The sequence below is a fragment of the Euprymna scolopes genome, chromosome 32 (assembly GCF_053919585.1).
Source record: "Euprymna scolopes isolate OS-2025 chromosome 32, ASM5391958v1, whole genome shotgun sequence".
Lineage (NCBI taxonomy): Eukaryota > Metazoa > Mollusca > Cephalopoda > Sepiida > Sepiolidae > Euprymna > Euprymna scolopes.
In genome coordinates, this window is record NC_136513.1 from 19,875,999 (window position 1) to 19,885,000 (window position 9,002).

A 9,002-nucleotide genomic window follows, 5' to 3' on the forward strand; every position below is an offset into this window, starting at 1 on the left:
AAAATGTAAAATTCGCATAAAGAAGCTACACTTATATTGCCGCATATGAATGAATTTTGTTACATTAATGACAACAATTAAACTTTGCATAGTTTGATATTTTTAAGAGGATTCAAAGTTCAATGGATACGAAGGAATTATTCTGGATGGCCGAGCGGTCAAAGGCGCAGCGTTCAGAGCGCAGTCGGTTGTTTTCCGGCGTGAGTTCGAATCCCACTTCTGACAACAATACCAGATGCTTGATTTTTGATAAAATCCAAAATGTAAAATTCGCATAAAGAAGCTGCACTGATATTGCCGCATATGAATGAATTTTGTTACATTAAAGACAAAAATTAAAATTTTGCATGGTTTGATAATGTGTAAATTTTTCAAGTAGAATGGAGGTAAATAAATTAATCAGGATTGCCGAGCGGTCTAAGGCGCTGCATTCAGGTCGCAGGTGTGTGTTCCCGTCGTGGGTTCGAATCCCACTTCTGACAACAATACCCGATGCTTGTTTTTTATAAAATTTAAAATGTAAACTCGCATAAAGAAGCTACACTGATATTGCCGCATATGAATGAATTTTGTTACATTAATGACAATAATTAAAATTTTGCATAGTTTGATATTCTTTAGAATATTCAAAGTTGAATGGAGACGAACAAATTAGAAAGGATGGCCGATCGGTCTAAGGCGGTGCGTTCAGGTCGCAGTCGGGTGTTCCCGGAGTGTTTTCGAATCCCACTTCTGACAACAATACCTGATGCTTGATCTTTTGTAAAATTCGCATAAAGAAGCTGCACTGATATTGCCGCATATGAACGAATGTTGTTACATTTGTTATAAAATCTAAAATGTAAAATTCGCATAAAGAAGCTGCACTGATATTACAGTGTATGAATTAATTTTGTTACATTAATGACAAAAATTAAAATTTTGCATAGTTTGATATTCTTAAGAGTATTCAAAGTTGAATGGGAACTATTAAATTCGTCAGGATGGCCGAGCATTCTAAGGCGCTACGTCCAGGTCGCAGTCGGGTGTTCCCTGCGTGTGTTCGAATCTCACTTCTGACAACAATACCCGGTGCTTGATTGTTTTATAAAATCGAACATGTTAAATTCACATAAAGAAGCTGCACTGATATTGCTGCATATGAATGAATTTTGTTACATTAATGAAAATAATAAAAATTTTTGCATAGTTTGATATTCTTAAGAGCCTTCAAAGTTGAATGGGAACGAATAAGTCAGTCAGGATGGCCGAGTGGTCTAAGGCGCTGTGTTAAGGTCGCAGCCGGGTGTCCACTGCGTGGGTTCGAATCCCACTTCTGACAAATATATCCTATGCTTGATTTTTTTATGAAATTAAAAATGTAAAATTCGCATAAAGAAGCTGCACTGATATTGCCGCATATGAATGAACTTTGTTAAATTAATGAAAATAATTAAAATTTTGTCATAGTTTGATATTCTTAAGAGTATTCAAAGTTGAATGGGAACGAATATGTCATTCAGGATGGCCGAGCGGTCTAAGGCGCTGTGTTAAGGTCGCAGTCGGGTGTCTCCTGCGTGGGTTCGAATCCCACTTCTGACAACAATATCCTATGCCTGATTTTCTTATAAAATTAAAAATGTAAAATTCGCATAAAGAAGCTGCACTGATATTGCTGCATATGAATGAATTTTGTTACATTAATGAAAATAATCAACATTTTGCATAGTTAGATATTCTTTAGAGTATTCAATGTTGAATGGGAACGAATAAATTAGTTAGGATGGCCGAGCGGTCTAAGGCGTTGCGTTAAGGTCGCAGTCGGGTGTTGCCGGCGTGGGGTCGAATCCCACTTCTCTCAACAATAGCTTTAAATGTTATAAAATCCCTGGGGTAAAATTCGCATAAAGAAGCTGCATTGATATTGCCGCATATGAATGAATTTTGTTACATTAATGACAAAAATTACAATTTTGCATAGGTAGATATTCTTTAACGTATTCAATTTTGAATGGAGACGAGTAAATATGTCCGGATGGCCGAGCGGTCTAAGGCTTGCAGTTGTTTGTTCTGGTGTGGGTTCGAATCCCACTTCTGACAATGATAGCTGAATCTTGAATTTTTATAAAATCCAAAGTGTAAAATTCGCATGAAGAAGCTGCACTGATATTGCCACATATGAATGAATTTTGTTACTTTAATGACAGGAATTCAAATTTTTCATAGTTTGATATTCTTTAGAGTAGTCAATGTTGAATGGAGCAGCGCAAATGTGTCAGGATGGCCGAGGGGTCGAAGGCGCTGCGTTCAGGTCGCAGTCGCGTGTTCCCGGCGTGGGTTCGAATCCCACTTCTTTCAACAATAGCTGATGCTTGAATTTTTATAAAATCCAAAGTGTAAAATTCGCATAAAGAAGCTGCACTGATATTGCCGCATATGAATGAATTTGGTTACATTATTGACATAAATCAAAATTTAGCATGATTTTATATTCTTTAGAGTATTCAATGTTGAATGGAGACGAGTAAATGTGTCAGGATGGCCGAGCGGTCTAAAGCGCTGCGTTCAGGTCGGAGTTTAGTGTTCCAGGCGTGGGTACAAATCCCACTTCTGACAACAATAGCTGATGCTTCACTTTTTATAAAATCCAAAGTGTAAAATTCGCATAAAGAAGCTGCACTGATATTGCCGCATATGAATGAATTTTGTTACGCTAATGACAAAAATAAAAAGTTGGTTGGATGGCCGAGCGGTCTAAGGCGCTGCGTTCAGGTCGCAGTCTGGTGTTCCAGCGTTCGTTCGTTTTGCACTTCCTGCAACAAAAGCTGATGCCTGATTTTTTTATAAATATTTTTTATGATATTGCCGCATATTAATGAATTGTGTTAGATTAATGACAAAAATAAAAATTTTGTCATATGTTGATATTCTTTCGAGTATTCAATGTTGAATGGAGCCGGGTGAATGTGTCAGGATGGCTGAGAGGTCTAATGCGCTTGGTGTTCCCGGCGTGCGTTCAAATCCCACTACTGACGACAATAGCTGATGCTTGACGTTTTATAAAATCCAAAGTGTAAAATTCGTATGAAGAAGCTGCACTGAGATTGCCGCATATGATTGAATTTTATTAGATTAATGATAAAAATTAAAATTTTGAATAATTTGATTTTCTGTAGAGCATTCAATGTTGAATTGAGACAAGTAAATTAGTCAGGGTGACCGAGCGGTCAGGTCGCAGTCGAGTGTTCCCGGCGTAGCGTCGAATCCCACTTCTGACAACAATAGCTGATGCTTGATTTTCTTTAAAATCCAAAATTAAGTGTGAAATTCGCATAAAGAAGCTGCACTGACATTGCCCCATATTAAGTTATTTTGTTTCATTAATGACAAAAATTAAAATGTTGCATAATTTTATATTCTTTAGAGTATTCAATATTGAATGCGACGGGTAAATATATTTGGATGGCGGAGCGGTGGAAGGGGCTGCGTTCAGATTGCAGTCGAGTTCTGTCAGGGTGCCCGAACGGTCTAAGGTAATGCGTTCAGGTCGCGGCCGGGTGTTCTCGGCGTTGGTTCGATTCACACTTCTGACAACAATAGCTGATGCTTGATTTTTTATAAAATCCAAATTTTAAAATTTGCATAAAGAAGCCTGACTGATATTTCCGCATGTGAATGAATTTTGTTACATTAATGAGAAAAAGTAAAAGCATGAATAATTTTACATTGTTTAGAGTATTCAATGTTGAATGGAGAAAAGTAAATGTGTTGATGGCCGAGCGGTCTAATGTGCTGTGTTCAGGTACCAGTCTGGTCGTTCCAGCGTGAGTTCGAATCCTACTTCCGACAACAATAACTGATGTTTGAACTTTTATAAAATCCAAACTTTAAAATTCGCATAAAGAAGCTGCACTGATATTGCCGCATATGAATGAATTTTGTTACATTAACGACAAAAAGTAAAATTTTGCATACTTTTTTATTCTTTAGAGTATTCAATGTTGAATGCAGACGAGTAAATGTGTCAGGATGGCCGAGCGGTCTAAGGTAATGCGTTCAGGTCGCAGTCGGGTCTTCCCGGCGTTGCTTCGAATCCCACTTCTTACAGCAATAACTGATGATTGAACTTCTATAAAATCCAAAGTTTAAAATTTTCATAAAGAAGCTGCACTGATATTGCCGCATATGAATGAATTTTGTTACATTAACGACGAAAAGTAAAATTTTGCATACTTTTTTATTCTTTAGAGTATTCAATGTTGAATGCAGACGAGTAACTGTGTCAGGATGGCCGAGTGGTCTAAGGCGCTGCGTTCAGGTCGCAGTCGGGTCTGCCCGGCGTTGCTTCGAATCCCACTTCTTACAACAATAACTGATGATTGAACTTTTAGAAAATCCAAAGTTTAAAATTCGCACAAAGAACCTGCACTGATATTGCCGCATATGAATGAATTTTGTTACATTAATGACAAAAAGTAAAATTTATTTTAGTGTAATAAAGCTGTAACGAAAAGTTAAAAAACAAAAACAAAACAAAACAAAACATGCAGTTTTGTTGACATAAGTTTAGATTTTCGCCTCGGTCTTGAAATAGCATATGTCTGAACTTGCTATGTACTCTCAAAACTCCAAACCTACCCCCCCCAAAAAAAAAACAACAAAAAAACGTCGTTAATACGTAGTATAGTAGAAATTCCGGTTTTTTATATCACATTTTTAATAGAAAGAAAAAGTTCGATATCAACGCAAACATTCGGTTCCCGTTTTGTTTTATTGATAAACTACCTATTGCAGACTATAACGTTTTGTTATACCTATCTCTTTTTTACCATTATAACGATAACTTATAGTAATATCATAATTAAATATTGATAAAATATAATGTAATACGATTTCGAAATACGATGTTTAAGGAATAGAACTGTACTTATAATGCAATGACTTGGCACTTCTACTGGCGCGGGATTGATGAATATAAAATTCATAAAATTTATTACTTTTGAGCAAATTCAATATTTTTTTAATTTCGTATAATTATGTGTAAATGGTTGTTTTCCTGCCAACTTTTCATTGGTCGAATTGAGTCTCGTGACGGTTTTTTAATTATAAATATGGGCAGACTTCAATTTGAGGATTTTGGCGGATTTTCGTTAGATGAAGTTTCGATGGTGAATGCATTTTTTTTTTATTTTTTGTTTTTGTTTTTGTTGTTGCTGTTGTTGTTGTTGTTAGTATGAAAATTGAGGGAAATTAAATATTCTCCTTTTATGATATTTCGATATGAAGTGTCGAAGATGACTGACTGCATTTATTTTATCATATCTTTAAGGTATAAATTACATAAGGCAATTGATCTGTTTCGGTAACAAATTTTAACTTTAAAAGTATATTAGGGAAAACAGATTCCAAATGTATCATAAATTTGTTGAAATATCGGATAATTACAGGAAAAATTGGCAATTTTTACATTTAGTACAACTCCATTGCTCACATTCGAAATGCCGACTTTTAAAAGTTTTCAGGTATGCTGACAACGAATATCACAGTTGAATTTGGGGCTGATAAGTTGTTTAGCAGATATGAAAGCATATGATATCCAATGGAAAATCTAATGTAATCCCTGACAATCATTTTGTTTTCACAATCGTAGCAGTTAGTAATGCACATGCGTACAACTGAAGCAGATGACAAAGCTAATATTTTTCACCCCCCTCCCCCTATGGAAAAAGTGGGTATTTATTCCGAAAGCCGTTCTTAACATACGTAGGTTGAGGAAAGCCGTTACGCACGCGCATTACTTAATCGTATTCCTCGGTTGTGAAAAAAAAATGGTTATCATAGATTGCATTAGCTTTTACGTTAGATAACAAATATTTTCATGTCTGGTAAATTATTTATCAGCACCCGAATTTAACTGTGATATTCTTTGTCAGCATACCTGAAAAAAAAACGGAGACATTTCGAATATGAACGATAAGTTGTAGTTAATGTAAAAAAAAAAAAAAATGTTAATTGTATTTTAGTTATTTAAAAACTGTCATTGAAATTAATATTTATTTATCTAATCGATGAATGAATAAAAATGAAAAGATATATAGGGATGGCGCTGTATTATATCCTTACATAAAAGGGAAAGAGAAATTATTTATGGGAAAAGAGAGAAGTTGTAACGAAGTAAAGGGAAATCTATTCAGAAAAAAAGAGAATCATCTGAAGGTGTAATAACCGAATTTAAAGGAAAATAACATCATTAAAGTTAGGCTAGGCTATAAATATTTCCAATTTCAGAATCTCAGGTAATATTTACGAATTGCTTAGAAAAAAAGAAGAAAGAAAAAAAAAATCGCAGGAACCTGACATTAGCCTAAGAAAGCTTTTCTATCAAAACTATATTTAGAATTTTCCCCTGTCGTGGAAGATTTACTTAAGAAAAGTATGGATATTTTTTTTTTCACTGAATTTTGTCTTAGTTCGCGAGGGATTTCTGACAAAAAAAAAATAATTGTCAAAAAATATTTATTATTGTAAGTCATTAAAAAGAAAAGTTTCATTTTCCCAGCCTGTAAATAAATTTTGATTCCGCTTGCTGTAAAATACGTTTAAATATATTTAAATTGATGCAATTTTTCACATTTATAAATACAAAGACACGATGACGAATAAAAAAAAAAAAAAGACTTGGTGCCATCAGCTAGAATCGAAACCAAAACATTTCAAGTTTCAACCACGTTCTCTACCGATGTCGTTATCGAGAGAAACATAATTGAACCGCAATATTAAAAGACTTAACGAAATGAATTTTTTGTGAGCATGCGCAGAAAGAAGTAAAAACATGTCGGCCAGTAGAAATGAAAATTTCGTATTTCAATTGCCAATATGTGTCTGTACGCGTTATTTATAAACCCAAATAAAGATTTTACTTGTTATAAACCATCCCTGGTGCATAATTACCATTTCTTGTAAATTTCAATGTTATGTGACCAGCAGTTTAGGAGTTTACGTGGTAAATATTTACACACATATCTACTGTTTTATATATATATATATATATATATATATATATATATATATATATATATATATATATATATATAGAGAGAGAGAGAGAGAGAGAGAGAGAGAAAGAGAGAGAAGAGCTTATCTAAACAGAAAAGAAACTATACCTCACTCCAAATATGATTGATTGTTGAGGATGTTTCTTGATCTATCTATCTATCTATCTATCTATCTATCTATCCAGCTCCCCCCCTCTCTCTCTCTCTCTCTCTCTGTATATATATATATATATACATACATATACATATATATATATATATATATATATATATATATATATATATATATATATATATATAGTAATTTATAAAATATATATGGCGATTAAGCTATACTGAATATTCCGCGTTTCATTCACTCTAGGACTCCTCAGGCTTATGCGTATAAGCCTGAGGAGTCATAGAGTGGATGAAACGCGGAATATTCAGTGTAGCTTAATCGCCATATATATCTTATAAATTACTAACTAGCTCTACCTACATATTGAGCACTTTTGAAGTAAATACTTAAAGTTTACACATAAATCTATACTTTCGTATATTAATTTTAGGTGAGTAAATTAAGTAGTTATATATATATATATATATATATATATATATATATATATATATGGTACCAGTAGCACATGACATGACCTGACACAATACTACACAGTACTACCTGCCTCATGGTCGGTCACCGGCGACTAAACTGGTTCCCCCACCAGACTTGTTTGGTGAGGAGGGCGGCTAGTCTCCCTGAATGATTAAAAACAAGACCTTCCAAAGGGCGAATGAACTCTTTTTCTGGGTCAACGGCCAACTAGCACCGTGTATATTTGTGTGTGTGTGTGTGTGTGTGTATGTGTATTGGGGTGGAGAGGGCTCCTGTAAGCCGTGGTGAAGGCAACCTTTCTAGGAGAAGCAAATCTCTGATTTAAAAAACCATAAAGCGGAAGACCATTACCCGCATTAAGCTGGTCTGCAGTTTAATTTGTTGCTGGCTATCTTGCTCTTGCTTGTTGCTGGATCTCAACATTTTGAACCGAGAGAGAGAGATTTAGCTGTCGTACAAAGCTAAGACTCTGTAACATCATATTTGTATAGATACTCACTCGGGCATTTGGGCTCATGGATTTTAAATGTTCTGAGGGAGTGGCACTCGTTTGACAAGACGTTGCAATCATCATATATATATATATATAAAGATATATATATATATACACACACACACATATATATATATAAAGATAGAATAGATTTATTTATTTATTAAAATAGAATAGATTTATTTATTTATTAATTATTTATTTTCAATGTGCTGGCTAGGGATTTTCATACTTATCCCTCCCCTATCAACAAAGATTGAACCATTCCAGTAATTATCCGGCCCTCGTTGATTGTGCGGTGGGAGTTTAGTTCTGTGCAGTTCTAGGACGTCCACCTTCTCAGGTTTTTCCATTTCTCTTTGAGAAGGGGTCAGTTTATTGCTAATCGCCGAAGGCGCTCTTATCGGTGAATGCCGACGGGACTGTCTAGACACTTTTTGCAGATCAGAGGTCTCCTCCTCCGGGGCGCTGCCTTTTCAATCCCACTTTCTGACCCTTGAAGTGGAAGAGAACTAAGAAATATAGCCTCTTTAAATTTTCGTGGTCATTCCTTACGTTTTAGTGTAGCCAGTTTCCGGCATAAACACATTGACACGGCATAAAGGCGATCACGGCTGAATATTTTGATCTTATCAATCCAAGTGTTTCTTTTCCTATGTCGGTAATAGTAATAGAGAAGATAAAGCCTGGGGCGAAGGACCGCTTAGGACCGAAGTGAATCCTACCCAAGCAAGGTCACCGTCGGACTGATTGTCAAGGACGTATCATCGATAACAACACCTACCCCAGCTAAACCACGTGACCTGTTCATTGCCTATTTACATCCATTGGAATTACTCCACCTCCCGCCCCAACTTTCGCTGACTTGCAAAACGGGTGA

General features: G+C 35.2%; 1 protein-coding gene and 3 non-coding genes across 4 annotated transcripts in view; all 4 read left to right on the forward strand.

Moving 5' to 3' along the window:
* The first annotated feature begins 1,237 nt into the window (after positions 1–1,237).
* Positions 1,238–1,321, forward strand: Trnal-aag (transfer RNA leucine (anticodon AAG)). The gene has a single exon. It is a non-coding gene; the product is annotated as a tRNA-Leu (tRNA).
* Positions 1,322–1,493: 172 nt separating this feature from the next.
* On the forward strand, positions 1,494–1,581 carry Trnal-aag (transfer RNA leucine (anticodon AAG)). Its single transcript has one exon. It is a non-coding gene; the product is annotated as a tRNA-Leu (tRNA).
* Positions 1,582–2,253: 672 nt separating this feature from the next.
* On the forward strand, positions 2,254–2,340 carry Trnal-cag (transfer RNA leucine (anticodon CAG)). Its single transcript has one exon. It is a non-coding gene; the product is annotated as a tRNA-Leu (tRNA).
* Positions 2,341–8,984: 6,644 nt separating this feature from the next.
* The window catches only part of LOC145256236 (glutathione peroxidase 2-like), a 93,177-nt gene continuing 93,159 nt past the window's right edge, over positions 8,985–9,002 (forward strand). Inside the window, exon 1 of the mRNA XM_080114883.1 lies at positions 8,985–9,002. This exon is cut by the window's right edge and continues 172 nt beyond it. The gene's annotated coding sequence lies outside the window, so the exon portion shown is untranslated.